General features: G+C 44.2%; 1 non-coding gene across 1 annotated transcript; it reads right to left on the bottom strand.

The window, feature by feature from the left end:
* Positions 1-5,383: 5,383 nt before the first annotated feature.
* Positions 5,384-5,455, bottom strand: TRNAP-UGG (transfer RNA proline (anticodon UGG)). Its single transcript has one exon. It is a non-coding gene; the product is annotated as a tRNA-Pro (tRNA).
* Positions 5,456-15,634: the final 10,179 nt, after the last annotated feature.

Here is a 15,634-nt window from a genome sequence, read left to right as displayed (position 1 = left end):
ATACAGGTCTGGCCTCAACCAACGATATCAATAGTTCTATGTCAATTTCCAAGTCCTCCATATTTACAATCAACTGTACTTTCTGAGAGCAGCCGGACGTCTGATGGCCGGTGCGTGTGAATACACGCATACAGTCACGTACACCACTGTAGGCTTGCTGCCGGCCGGCGACCGGATTCTCTAGTGAGTGTGTCCGGCTGCTACCCGGTACCCGGCGCGTTACCGGGCACCGGCGTGTGTAAAAGCTATGAAAATGCTTTTACATAATCCACTACTTCGTCCAGCATGAACCGGCCGGTCAAAACCGGTGTGTGCGAAACGGCCCTAACACATGGACACGCCTGAAGAGCGAGGGGAAAGAGCGAATGATGATAGAACTAACATGAACCAGAGGGGAAGATACTTGCTCGACCTGGAATATACGGTAGAGAGGTGAATGAAGGAACCACACTGACTCGAATGTCTATTCATTGGGAGTCAAATTCTCCTATTGCTTTGTAATTCTTTTGTGCGAAGGCTGGCTGAAATGTTAGCGGTCTTAACCATGACCTTATTGCCAAATGGCACTGCACCCGACCATTGTAAGAAAGAATGGACCTTATTTTCGTCTATGTGGGCCCTATTAAATTTCTCTACATTAATAACTTCACAAGCACTGTCAAAACAAGAATTGTAATTTGCAGTAAAATATGCAACGGATATCACATTTGGACGCAAGAAATTAAGACGAAGGAAGGTAACCTTCACTAAGAGCTTAGTAAGGCGATTCGTGTTTCATTTAAAGACATACTCTTTTGCTGAAATATCATACTATTCTTTTTCTTAATATAATTAGGGAAAAAGAGAGAGATTAAATGGGTTAAATACGTATAAAAATAAAAGACAGAGACAATGCTCACATTTAAAAGACATCTAAATGAAGAATATTCTTCACAATCAAAAAGAAAATAATAGTGATAGGTGAGTTGTATTAACTAAAAATAAGATATTCTCATAATATCATAGTAAAATTCCATAAAAGAAAAAAAGGAGTGTATTTTGTAAGAAGAAAGTAAATAAATAAATTGAACGCTGTGACGTACCCACTCTTGCTCACAGATGTGACAAAATGTGAAGTGCCAGGTCACCTTAATTTTAATATGAATAAATAATGTCTCATTGTTTCTCCATAAACAATATCCCACGGGCGCCAGCCTTCAAGCTTATGGATTGAAAACGATAGTTGATAATTAATAATGATAATAATAATACCTAATGAGACTGTAAATACTCCCAGAGGTGGGGTGACGGAACACTGATCATTAAGTACACTAACTTGGAAGTTAAGGATCATTAATAAGAATTTCCGAAATTAGAAATTAAAACAACTATTTATTATGATGAAAAACGTGATCTGACGGCGTATTAACGAAATCTGAACTTACGGAAGCAAAAGAAAAATTGAATGAAATAAAATCTAAGAACATGAACTGTTACGCGGAAACTTGCAGTAATTTATGCTATTAGCTCACATTTGTAGACTCTGTTATTTGGATACGATATATGTAGCAGCTGATGTTTGATGGACCTCTCGTACAAGCGTCGTCATCTCACGTTGCTGGCACCAGTCCTATTTCTGATTCGTGCATAGTACACTAGTTGTACTACGACTTTACTAACTTTAACACTTCCTACAGTACTCCTTACATAAAGTTGTAATGAGTCGTAATTTCAATAGCAAAACCACCTTGGGTTACGTTCATGGACAGCATACACTTGTATTCTTCCGTGTTACAGAACTTTAGCGTAACTAAATACATAACAAAATCTCTCCTACCCTATACCAGTCAAAACCGGTCTCCCTAACTCTCGTCATTGAGATAAACAGGTCTCAATGAGAGTAAATTTTGAGTAGTGCTCTACTCAGATGCGAAGTGAACTGAGTTAAGAACTTCTCCGATGTAAGACGGTATCTTTTCAATTGTCCTCCCAAAAAGTAAGTCGGTAATTAGAATCGTAGAATCCTAGAATCCTAAGTAAGTAAGAGTCCTCTCCAGCTCTCGTCGTCGATGTATATAGGCTCCAAAGTCACCCTCCATCAACCGTATCACATGGTCCAATAAGATCTGATATACTATCCCTTCTCCTATCCATTGCTGTATATCCATTATGCTGCTTCATAACGTCCATTCACATAGGTTGAACTTTCCCGCGGAATCAAAGCGTCAGGTAGCGAACTTCGAAAAGTAGGCGTTAACAAGGCTTTAACTGTCCCTTCAGAGCATGGAAAGGGTAAGATCTCTCGTAAGCCTGATGACGTACATTTCCTGGTAATGGGCTGAAACTAGCCTGGTGATTCCGGTCACCTGACCTTGGCTATTGGAAATTTACTGCAAGCTATTAATACGAATGATGTTGTAATACTTTACTCAATAAGTCGTTCGTTCAGAATTCGTTATAGCCGCGATACAAAGAAATGAAATGATAATGTGAAATGGATGACTAAAAACCCTATATAATGATTTAAAATGACGTACCAGTGATTAAATATTTACATCTTTTCAATTAACTACACAGTTCAATAATTTAGTACATGCTGTGATGTTCCAAACATCACAACGCTTCCTGTACACGAAAATAATTGTATTTGTATAAAATGAAAAATAGAGTATAATCTTAAACAATGTACTAGTTTTCCACGAAAATAATATTTTTATAGCCATTTAAATAATTGGAGGAAACTAATCAGGGGCAAACGGAAACTGAATGGTTCTTCAGTACTTTGTTAATAGGAAAGGATTTTCATTTCTGGCTTCCAAAACTGCTGTCTTGCCCCTAGTTGTCTTCTTAGGTTGCCCCAATTTTCTGCAAGTTTTAAGTCCATCCGAGCCCTCTTCCTGGTATCTTTTGATCTAAAACCAAACTGTGTGTTCTAGTAAGACGGTAGATTAAAAACATTGAAAACCTATAACAGTCGCCGTCTACTGAAGCATTTTAATGTCTGTATGCAACTCCATTGTTTTAGCAGTTTGGAAACACTGAATTACATGAGGTATCCGTATTCATGCGACACTGATCATGATCAATATTCTACTGGGTCGAGGTGCTGTGTGCTATTATATATTCCCGTAAATACATTACAGGTCCAGAATTTATTCACAGGGGAAGACTTCCTAAGTAGGTCAGTATTTTCTTTTCTTTTCTTTTCTTTTCTTTTCTTTTCTTTTCTTTTCTTTTCTTTTCTTTTCTTTTCTTTTCATGAACTGCCTTTGAATCATAGGATACAACTGGGAGAAGGACCAGTATCTCGCCCAGGCAGCCTCAATCGCTATGCTGAACAGGGGCCTTGTAGGGGATGGGAAGATTGGAAGGGATAGACAAAGAAGAGGGAAGGAAGCGGCCGTGGCTTTAAGTTAGGTACCATGCCGGCATTAGACTAGAGAAGTGGAAAACCATGCAAAAACACGTCGAGTATAGCTGAGGTTGGAATCGAACCCCCTCTCCTATCCAGTTGTCTACAGAAAAAATAGTTCATGTTTATATCGTCTTCAACTGTCGAACCTCCCGAGGCTGAGTGGATACCCCGCTCCAGCCCTCGTACGACTTTTCAAATTTCGTGGCAGAGCCGGGAATCGAACCCGGACCAAAAGGGGGGGGGGCGGGGTGGCAGCTAAGCACGTTAACCACCGCACCGCAGAGGCGGACTTCGAATATATACATATCACAAAAGTTGTAGGAAAAAAATTGAACATTTTCTGTTCAGCTAATTTCCTGGTAGGTCGAGCCATACCGATGCAGTGTATCAACGGACAAAAATCGTATTGAAAAGAATGAATAATAAAAGTCCGTCTCTTAATGTGATTAGCTGCCATCCCTGGAGACCCGGGTTCAATTCCCGCCTCTGGCATGAAATTTGAAAAGTGGCACAAGGGCTGGAACGAAGTTCACTCAGCCTCGGAAGATCAACTGAGCAGAGGCAGGTTCGATTCCCACCTCAGCCATTCTCGAAGTTTTCCGTGGTTTTCCACAAATGCTGGGATGGTACCTAACTTAAGGCCACGGCCGCTTCTTTCCTTCTTCCTTGTCTATCCCTTCCAATCTTCCCATCCCCCCACAAGGCCCCTGTTCAGCATAGTAGGTGAGGCCGTCTGGGCGAAGTACTGGTCATTCTCCCCAGTTGTATCCCCGCTCCAGGACACTGCCCTTGAGACGGTAGGGGTGGGATCTATCGCTGAGTCCGAGGGAAAAACCAACCCCGGAGGGTAAACAGATTAAGAAGAAGAAGAAGAAGAAGAAGAAGAAGAAGAAGAAGAAGAAGAAGAGATCCCTTCTCCGTGTCTGTAAATCTACCAATACAAGGCTGACGTATACGAGCCCCTTAAAACACCACTGGTACGAGCCAGGCTCTAACCTTTGTACTTGGGTTCTGAAGGACAACAACCTACCGTCTGAGTCATTCTGCTCAAACAATAATAATAATAATAATAATAATAATAATAATAATAATGTCCGCCTCTATGGTGTAGTGGTTAGTGTGATTAGCTACCACCACCGGAGGCCCGGGTTCGATTCCCGTCTCTGCCACGAAATTTGTAAAAGTCGTACGAGGGCTGGAACGGGGTCCACTCAGCCTCGGGAGGTCAACTGAGTAGAGGTGGGTTCGATTCCTACCTCAGCCATCCTCGAAGTGGTTTTCCGTGGTTTCCCACTTCTCTTTCAGGCAAATGCCGGGATGGTACCTAATTTAAGGCCACGGCCGCTTCCTTCCCTCTTCCTTGTCTATCCCTTCCAATCTTCCCATCCCCCCACAAGGCCCCTGTTCAGCATAGCAGGTGAGGCCATCTGGGCGAGGTACTCGTCTTTCTCCCCAGTTGCATCCCCCGCTCCAGGACACTGCCCTTGAGGCGGTAGGGGTGAGATCTCTCACTGAGTCCGAGGGAAAAACCAACCCTGGAGGGTAAACAGATTAAGAAGAAGAAGAGATCCCTTGTCCGTGTCTGTAAATCTACCAATACAAGGCTGACGTATACGAGCCCCTTAAAATATCACTGGATTAAGCCAGGCTCGAACCTGTGTACTTGGGTTCTGAAAGAAAACAAGCTACCGTCTGAGTCATTCTGCTCAGATAATAATAGTAATAATAATCAATTTCAGCTTAATATAGGGAGTGTTTGTTATATAGCATTTTTTTTTTTTTTAAATACCTTTCAGTATTCAGTCTACAAGTACAGAATAAAATAAACCTCACCTACACCTGCTTGCATCTAGAACAAAAAATACGTTACCTGGGCGTCTGCTAACTTGAAAATAAAAATAAATGGCGAATCTGACAATCGTCTGCAAAGTCTGTCAATTTCATTGAATGCCCCTTGCCTAGCCTCTTACATGAGAAAGCAAAAATTAAGGGCCCGTCCGGGATTTGAACCCGGGACCTCTCGCACCCAAAGCGAGAATCATACCCCTAGACCAACGGGCCACACACATTCTTGCATTCATGATGAGGTAAGTGTTAAGAATGTCGCACGTAAACAGGTTGAGTAAGTGATGCCATCTGAGAGAAAATGTAAGAACTGTTAGTGAAAGGTGAAGGTACACTGACCCCCTCTGCAGCCTTCTAGATCGTCGCAGATCTTCAAGAAATCAGCAGCAAAGTTTGACTTGATTCAATAATAATATTATGCTGTTATTGCTAACTTATGAGGTCAACTCAAAGTCAGAAGAAAAGAAAGTAAGCTGTTGAATGATAGCTGATTGATCACAGCAATAGCATGAATCTGCACCAGAAAACACATGCATAACCATGCCGGTTGGTGCAATCTAAACAAAAATGAGGCCTACCCTTGCCAACTGTCCCGCATTTCCCGAGGCAGTCCTTATTTTCACTGTTCTAGTGTTCTCTTTCTTTCTTTCTTTCTTAATCTGTTTACCCTCCAGGGTTGGTTTTTCCCTCGGACTCAGCGAGGGATCCCACTTCTACAGCCTCAAGGGCAGTGTCCTGGAGCATGAGACTTTGGGTCGGGGGCATACAACTGTGAAGAAAGACCAGTACCTCGCCTAGGCGGCCTCACCTGCTTTGCTGAACAGGGGCCTTGGTGGGGGGTGGTAAGATTGGAAGGGATAGAGAAGGAAGAGGGAAGGAGCGGCCGTTTGCCAGGAGGAGAAGTGGGGAACCACGGAAAACCACTCTACTCAGTTGACCTCCCGAGGCTGAGCGGATCCCGTTCCAGCCCCCGTAAAACTTTTCGAATTTCGTGGTAGAGCCGGGAATCACCGGGCTCGATAGCTACAGTCGCTCAAGTGCGGCCAGTATCCAGTAATCGGGAGATAGTGGGTTCGAGCCCCACTGTCGGCAGCCCTGAAAATGGTTTTCCGTGGTTTCCCATTTCCACACCAGACAAATGCCGGGGCTGTACCTTAATTAAGGCCACGGCTGCTTCCTTCCAATTTCTAGGCCTTTCTTATAACATCGTCGCCGTAAAACATATCTGTGTCAGTGCGACGTAAAGCGAATGGCGAAAAAAAAAGAAGCCGGATTCGAACCCGGGCCTCCGTTTGCGGGGGGCAGCTAATCACACTAACCACTACACCACAGAGGGGGACTGTTATAGTGTTAATGTAACAAAATGTCCCGAATTCGTCGCTTGGGGAACATGCTTTTCGGTATCATGCATCAGATTTCGTTTTCAACGTAATGAAGTCGACCGTGCTCTGGGTGACATCAAAGATTAAGAACCCACCGCCCTTTGGAATGTACCCACTTCAGTCAGAGGTTCGACGAGTTCGAGCACATGTTCATTTCTTCATTTTGTGTTGTGTCGTTGACAAGCTGGTTGGCAGTAGGTTAGTTTTGAAGCTCCACCTTGACGACAAAAATATTAAAGAATTTTGACTATAAACCCCGGAAATGGCTTTATGATTTTCGAGATGAGTTGTTCAAGTCTTTTGTGAGAATAAGAAAAATCTCCTACCGAACAAGTGGCCGCGTGGTCTGGGTCACGTAGCTGTCAGCTTGCATTTAGGAAATTGTGAGTTCGAACAGGGGGGTCTGCAGCCCTGAAGATGGTTTTCCGTGGTTTCTAATTTTCACACCAGGCAAATTCCGGGGCCGTATCTTAATTAAAGCCATTGTCGCTTCTGGGCCTATCCCATCGCAAAGCAAATTTTAAGAAATCTCCTGGTAAAACTGGCAAAGCAAAATGCACGTCTAAATAGAATATAGAGGATCTCCTGATCTTACTATTCACACAAACAAAAAAATTCCAAAGAGTTAGCTTCAACTCAACTTACGTATTCATTTCCTACGAAATTTGATTACGTTAGTTTCTTATGGCATAAAATGTCCCTTGGTACATTGCTATTCGTATAATATATGAATTAATGTGAAAGTAAAGTTGGTAAACCGAATGAGATCACTTACACGGTCGCTGAACTATATATTCTGTAGGCTTCTTCTTCTTATTACTCCGTTTACTCTTCAGGGTTTGTTTTTCCCTCGGACTCAGCGAGGGATCCCACCTCTACCGCCTCAAGAGCAGTGTCCTGGAGCTTGAGACTTTGGGTCGGGGGATGAAACTAGGTAGGAGAACCAGTACCTCGCCTAGGCGGCCTCACCTGTTATGCTGAACAGAGGCCTTGCGGGGGATCGGAAAGGGATAGACAAGGAAGAGGGAAGGAAGCGGCCGTGGCCTTAAGTTAGGTACCATCCCGGCATTTGTCTGGAGGAGAAGTGGGAAACCATGGAAAACCACTTCGAGGGTGGCTGAGTTGGGAATCGAACCCACCTCTACTCATTTGACCTCCCGAGGCTGAGTGGACCCCGTTCCAGTCCTCGTACCACTTTTCAAATTTCGTGACAGAGCCCGGAATCGAACCCGGGCCTCCGGGGGTGGCAGCTAATCACACTAACCACTACACCACTGAGGCGGACATTCTGTAGGCTACCCGACCTCATTGATTATGGTTAATTCCTGGCTCGGCAACTGTGTTTTGTCTTAGTACACGTATTTTCATATCCTGTACTTACAACGCGCTACAGTACCAACCACCACAGAAACACGCACTAGTGGATACATTCCTCCACATAGCATTGCCGTCAGGTCTTATTTTATTTAGTTTAGATTTTTAAATCTGCTTTACGTCGCACTGACACAGATAGGTTTTATGGCGACGATGGGATAGGAAAGGGCTACGAGTGGGAAGGAATCGACCGTTGATTTAATTAAGGTACAGCCTCAGTATTTGCCTGGTATGAAAATGGGAAACCATGGAAAACCATTTTCAGGGCTGCTGACAATGGGTTTCGAATGCAAGCTGATAGCGACGTGACCCAAACCACGCAGATACTTGCTCGATTATTGGCGTCAGGAAGGACATCCAGCCGTAAATCTTGGCCAAATCCATACTATGGCCGACCTGAGTGAACTGTGAGAAAGGCCGTTAAACGTTCTTGCCAAGTAACCAATTCTCTCCCAGGCTTTTCCGAATATGTTTTAATAGATCACGAAGACCAAAATAAGGACAGACTGATTGTTTCTGTTCAATGTTTCGTGGTAAAAATAAGCTCCTACGTTAAAATAATATCTCGGATAATATTTTTAATTAATTTTAGATGAACAGTAAGTTAGAGGTAAAATCATCCCTTACATTTAAAAATGTTTATCTCCCAAACCGATAGTCGTAGAAAACTGTTCTTTAAAGTTTCCTTTTATCTACCCTACACCTTTACTTAACGTTTCTACTCTTTATCCGTATACACTGACTGACAGAGCAAATGCAACACAAAGAAGGAGTGGTTCGAAAGGGATGAAAGTTGGGGAAAAAACAGAGACGGCACGGACGAATAATTGATGTTTATTTCAAACCGATATGCAGGTTACACAATGCGCACGGCATCGACTCATTAGGATGTAGGACCACCGCGAGCGGCGATGCACGCAGAAACACGTCGAGGTACAGAGTCAATAAGAGTGCGGATGGTGTCCTGAGGGATGGTTCTCCATTCTCTGTCAACCATTTGCCACAGTTGGTCGTCCGTACGAGGCTGGGGAAGAGTTTGCAAATGGCGTCCAATGAGATCCCACACGTGTTCGATTGGTGAGAGATCCGGAGAGTACGCTGGCCACGGAAGCATCTGTACACCTCGTAGAGCCTGTTGGGAGATGCGAGCAGTGTGTGGGCGGGCATTATCCTGCTGAAACAGAGCATTGGGCAGCCCCTGAAGGTACGGGAGTGCCACCGGCCGCAGCACATGCTGCACGTAGCGGTGGGCATTTAACGTGCCTTGAATACGCACTAGAGGTGACGTGGAATCATACGCAATAGCGCCCCAAACCATGATGCCGCGTTGTCTAGCGGTAGGGCGCTCCACAGTTACTGCCGGATTTGACCTTTCTCCACGCCGACGCCACACTCGTCTGCGGTGACTATCACTGACAGAACAGAAGCGTGACTCATCGGAGAACACGACGTTCCGCCATTCCCTCATCCAAGTCGCTCTAGCCCGGCACCATGCCAGGCGTGCACGTCTATGCTATGGAGTCAATGGTAGTCTTCTGAGCGGACGCCGGGAGTGCAGGCCTTCTTCAACCAATCGACGGGAAATTGTTCTGGTCGATATTGGAACAGCCAGGGTGTCTTGCACATGCTGAAGAATGGCGGTTGACGTGGCGTGCGGGGCTGCCACCGCTTGGCGGCGGATGCGCCGATCCTCGCGTGCTGACGTCACTCGGGCGGCGCCTGGACCCCTCGCACGTGCCACATGTCCCTGCGCCAACCATCTTCGCCACAGGCGCTGCACCGTGGACACATCCCTATGGGTATCGGCTGCGATTTGACGAAGCGACCAACCTGCCCTTCTCAGCCCGATCACCATACCCCTCGTAAAGTCGTCTGTCTGCTGGAAATGCCTCCGTTGACGGCGGCCTGGCATTCTTAGCTATACACGTGTCCTGTGGCACACGACAACACGTTCTACAATGACTGTCAGCTGAGAAATCACGGTACGAAGTGAGCCATTCGCCAACGCCGTGTCCCATTTATCGTTCGCTACGTGCGCAGCACAGCGGCGCATTTCACATCATGAGCATACATCAGTGACGTCAGTCTACCCTGCAATTGGCATAAAGTTCTGACCACTCCTTCTTGGTGTTGCATTTGCTCTGTCAGTCAGTGTATATTCAAAAACATGCTGTAGGAGTGTCAAAAAATAAACAATTGTATATCTATTCGTAGTTTACATGTTAGTTTTTGCAAGATTTGATGGGGAGTAAAACTACCCCAACACTTCAACAACTGAGAATTGCCTGTTCAAAGGATGCTATTTCCACTATAAGAAAGTTGTTGAAAAATTCAAGGAAACGTATAATAAAAGGCACATGGAACGTACCCATGATCGGGTATGGTACTACTTTTAAGGAATTACATCTTACTGGTCGGAATTGCTCATGGCAACCGATAGTATTCAACTACCGCAATGGATGTGAACGAAGTACTATTTCAAGTGGCAATAGCACTTTCTGAACAGACACTTCTCATTTTATACCTCAGTCAAAAATAGTTAGCTATAGCTTAAACATTATCGCACGCTGTACCCTAAAACCCTAAAACCGTTCACTCCTCAATCTACCTACTTTGTTAGAAATTAAGGGTCGATTGTGCTCCGATAAGTAGAGTATCATGTTACCAAACACATGTAGCGTAATCTATTCAATAATGTAATACATTGATTTTTAAAATCGTATTTTTTCTTCCTACAGGTAAGCACTGTAATGTGTACAACCCCAGCATTTTCTTCTTTCTCTCTTAATCCGTTTACCCTCCAGGGTTGATTTTTCCCTCGGACTCAGCGACGGATCACACCTCTACTGTCTCAAGGGCAGTGTCCTGGAGCATGAGACTTTGGTTCGGTGATACAACGGGGATGGAGGACCAGGCGACCTCACCTGTTATGTTAAGCAGGAGCCTTGTGATTGGGGGGGGGGATTGGATGGGAAGATCGGAAGGGATAGACAAGGAAGAGGTAAGGAAGCGGCCGTAGCCTTAAGTTGGGTAGGCCTACCATTCCGGCATTTGCCTGGCAGAGAAGCGGGAAACCACGGAAACCGCTTCAAGGATGGCTAAGATGGGAATCGAGCCCCCGTCTACTCAGTTGACCTCCCGAGGCTAAATGGACTTCGTTCCACCCCTCGTACCACTTTTCAAATTTCGTGGCAGAGCCGGGAATCGAACCCGAGCCTCCGAGGGTGGCAGCTTATCAGACTAACCACTACACCACAGAGGTGCACACTCCAACATTTGCCTAGTGTAAAATATATGTATTCAGAGTTGTCACTATAAGGGAAGGGCTCGAACCCATGCATTTCCCGAATGCAGAGCTTGGTTCTATACTCAAGTAGAAACAATGCCAGGACTCAGCTAAGGACCCTGTAGTCGCCGACTTAACCCTCCCAAGTTAAGAAGACTTGAGATCCCCTTTTAGTCACCTCGTACGGTAGGCAAGGATTATCGTAGATGATCTCTTCTACCACTCCCATACTAGTACGTTCCGTAACCTTGCGTTGCCGTGTTTAATTTGCTTACCCCTCAGCATATGTCTAACTTTAGCAAGGAGTGTCAACATTTCCTTGCCCGCTAATGTGAATATGAGGTTAGTGAAATATAAAACATCCGTTTTGCACGTATTTGTCTGCTGATGTTCATTTCTCACGCCTGTAACTTGCTAACACTTCAATGACTGTCATTCTCCTCCTTTACTGATTTGTAACATGTAGCCAGGTGCACTGCATAGCTGACCCTACATCTTTATCTACCTTCTAGACCTCCATCTACCTAGTTTTCTTAAGAAATTAAGAGTCGGCTGTGCTCCGATGAGTAGAGTATCATGTTGTCGCCACACGTGGTACTGCTTGGTCTTTTTAACTTAACTACATTGGGTGATGGTGTCCTTAAAGAACGGAGAGTAGACCTCAGAGGCATAATCATAATTTGAGCTTGCAAAACTCGTTAGTATGTCAAAGATGAATTTTTACGTATAGCATTGTTGTTAATTTAGTTGAGTTTGTCCTCATTTTGTAAGTTATGTAAACTTTGATCGGTTGATGAAGGAGCCCTCACAGAGAGTAGTAGAGGGCTTGCTACACTTCGTTCAGACAGGACTATAAACCACGTAATGGGATTAATGGCAGTTTCTACCTTCTAACGTCCTGGCTGGCTTACAAACATATACCTTCAAAATATTAGTTACGATGAATTTACCAACACGCCAAAAAGCTATCCCGTAGAACACTGTCCCCGCACAATCTTGTTTTAGCTATCTCGGTAGATTTAATTTTTGAGTGTGTTCTAAACACGAGATTTTACTCTCTGAATGATGTAAATACGCTGGGCTAATAAAAGTCTCTAGAATTCAAATCTATAAGCTCGAAAGTTAAAAAGCGTGTTCCAGTCAGCAAAAAACAAAACGTAAGTTCACGGATAAAGGTCAACTCGGAGTTAAACGCAGCAAGCAACGTCATCACCGCAAGAGTTTGCTCTGAGCGTTAAAAAAACGCCCAGACAAGTTACCCGTCACTCCTCCCAACTCCACCTCAACTTCCTCCACCGCCTCCACCTTCACCTATACCTCCACCTCTGAAAGCCCTATAGCACTCATAAGAAAAAATGAGTCCTTTAATGCCCAATACAAGTCCCAAAATGTCCAAAATGAGCCCTGTTGCGTTCAAACGAAGCTTATAGCCCAGCGTCATCTTCAAGACCTTAGAATAGCCTTCCCTATAGGTAATGTATAGCAGTCACCTTTGACTAGTAGAATCCCACGAACTGGTGTAAAGAAGAGCAGCCGGTTAAGAAGAAGTAGCGGCTGAACTGTCACCATTAGCGCCAAAATCCAATGCATAGCAACCATCTTGTCTAGTAAGATAGTTAAGCCTGGAGTCGAATCCAAGACTGTTAGGTTAAGCTCGTATCCTTCTGGGCATCATACTTGGGTCTGTAAGGTTAGCACCCCTGTGAGGTTAAGCATGGAGTCGAATCCAAGCCTTTAAGGTTAAACTTGCTTTCCTCTGGGCATCGAACATGGATCTGTAAGGTTGGCACACCTGGAGCCGAATTCAAGCCTGTAAGGTTAAGCTTGCACACGTAGCCAGTGTTAGGTTACAAGGTTAAGCATGCACCCATAGCCGACACAACAAAATAGCCACGACCAATTTTCAAATCGCCCGCCAGCACAATTTCAAATTGTCCGCGCTGTGACGTCACGTCCAACAGAGAATCAAACGCCAGAACGTCGGTCACGTGATACGTTCAACTGCCAATCAACGCTTGATCCAGTACTCCTGTAGCCTCCCTACTGCTGAGACTGGCCGCGTAAACAGAAGGGCACAACTTGCCATTAAGAGTGACTGGATAATCTTAATTCTCACTGGGCATTAGGGTTGGTATGAGTTCACGAGGAGGTCTCACACGATATTGTTCCAAGTGAGGAGGGGGAGGCGGACAAGAAAAGGAAAGAAAAGAAAACAATGATGTTTCCCAAACAAACGGTCAGCCAGTGGTTTTCTTTTTACAAGTTGCTTTACGTCGCTCCGAAACAGATAGGTCTTATGGCGACGATGGGATAGAAGAGGGCTGGGAGTGGGAAAGAAGCGGCCGTGGGATTAATTAAGGTACAGTTCCAGCATTTGCCTGGTATGAAAATGGGACATCACGAAAAATATCTTTAGGACTGCCGACAGTGGGGCTCGAACCCACTGTCTCCCGAATGCGAGCTCACAGCTGCGCGACTCTAACCGCACGGCCAATTGCTCGGTAAAACACAGATAGTGTAACTTGATTATTGTTATGATACAAAATGAAACGTTTTGAAATATTTGTGTTATTTTGTAAAGCTTGTTTAAAGGGAAAATATCATGTTATGGTATTTTTGGTATTAAAAATCTCTGATGCAAAACGTTTTTGAGCAGTTTATAATTTTGAGACAACATCAAGACGTAATTTTATGACTATCCTCATTGTTTTCTCCATATACGTTTTGTTACAACCATTCACAGATATTTCCTGATATTTTTTCCTAAATCTTGATTATTTTCATACCGAAATAATACCTTCCGTCCGCCTCTGTGGTGTAGTGGTTAGCGTGATTAGCTGCCATCCCCGGAGGTCCGGGTTCGATTCCCAGCTCTGCCACGAAATTTGAAAAGTGGCACGAGGGCTGGAACGGGGTCCACTCAGCCTCGGGAGGTCAACTGAGTAGAGGTGGGTTCGATTCCCACCTCAGCCATCCTGGAAGTGGTTTTCCGTGGTTTCCCACTTCTCCTCCAGGCAAATGCCGGGATGGTACCTAACTTAAGGCCACGGCCGCTTCCTTCCCTCATGCTTGTCTATCCCTTCCAATCTTCCCCATCCCCCGCAAAGCCCCTGTTCAGCATAGCAGGTGAGGTCGCCTGGGCGAGGTACTGGTCATTCTCCCCATTTGTATCCCCCGACCAAGAGTCTGAAGCTCCAGGACACTGCCCTTGAGGCGGTAGAGGTGGTATCCCTCGCTGAGTCCGAGGGAAAAACCGAACCTGGAGGGTAAACAGATGATGATGATGATGAATAATACCTCCCAAGGGATCTAAATCATCGTACTCATTATATTATAGTGTCATTTACAGTATTACTATATTTCCTCTTCTATTTTCCTCCTGTTGCTATGATTTTCAGTTTTGTAGTGGAAACGTTCAGTCGGACTGAGTGGCTCAGTCAGTAGAATGCTGCCCTTCCGAGCCAAGCTGGCGGGTTCGATCCCAGCTCAGTCCATAGTGTTTGAAGGTACTCGAAAACGCAAGTCTGGTGTTGGTAGATATACCAGCACGCAAAGGAACTCTTGTGGGACACCTTGACGTTTCTGAAAACCGTAATAGTACATTATGCAACAAGCCTATAATGACAATAAAGACACGAGTATGTCTATAAAACGAGCGAAGCAAAAATTATAACTCTATTTTTAAAATATTCATACATTTCTGTTGAGATGTCTGTTGACAGTTAAGTTTACTGAACAGAGCGCATGCGCTGGGTTATTGAATTTCCGTGAGTGGATCAGAGACCTTGACAATGTCATATGTTTTCAAAGCTTTGATAGAAGGTTATCATAACCTAGCTTCATTTCAAATACAAATTATTTATTGTACCTTTGGTAAAGTAAATTTGCGGGAATGTGCCGTGTGTTTGTGGAATATTGGCAGTAGTAGGTGCGTTAATGTAAATATGTGTGTCCAACAGGTTTGATTTTGGAAACAAGTGCGTTGAGCGCAGGTGCGATGCTATCTTTACCTAACTGGTCAAACAGTTGTATCATAACGAACATCTGAACTCTGTTTGGTGGGAGAACCTGTATCATAATGAAACTTGAACTGCAATGAGCCTCATTAAGATTCAGTTTTCTGGCATATAATATATATTTCGGCATCGTCGAGCATAAAAGTATTTAGTGCAGCGTTAAACAAACAATATTATCATTATAATCTTCTATATTGTAAACGTGCATCATTTTATTGTATTTTGTGACATTTTCTTGTAACGTGCCGTCTGTTTCTGCAAGAAGTATTGGTCGTTTGAAGATAACATTTTATTGCATAATCTATTTTTTCAAATAAAGCTACTCGTGGAGATGATT

The sequence above is a fragment of the Anabrus simplex genome, chromosome 3 (genome assembly GCF_040414725.1).
Source record: "Anabrus simplex isolate iqAnaSimp1 chromosome 3, ASM4041472v1, whole genome shotgun sequence".
Classification (NCBI taxonomy): Eukaryota; Metazoa; Arthropoda; class Insecta; order Orthoptera; family Tettigoniidae; genus Anabrus; species Anabrus simplex.
The sequence above is the reverse complement of the archived record's forward strand: the minus strand, read 5'-3'. Positions and strand labels throughout refer to the sequence as shown.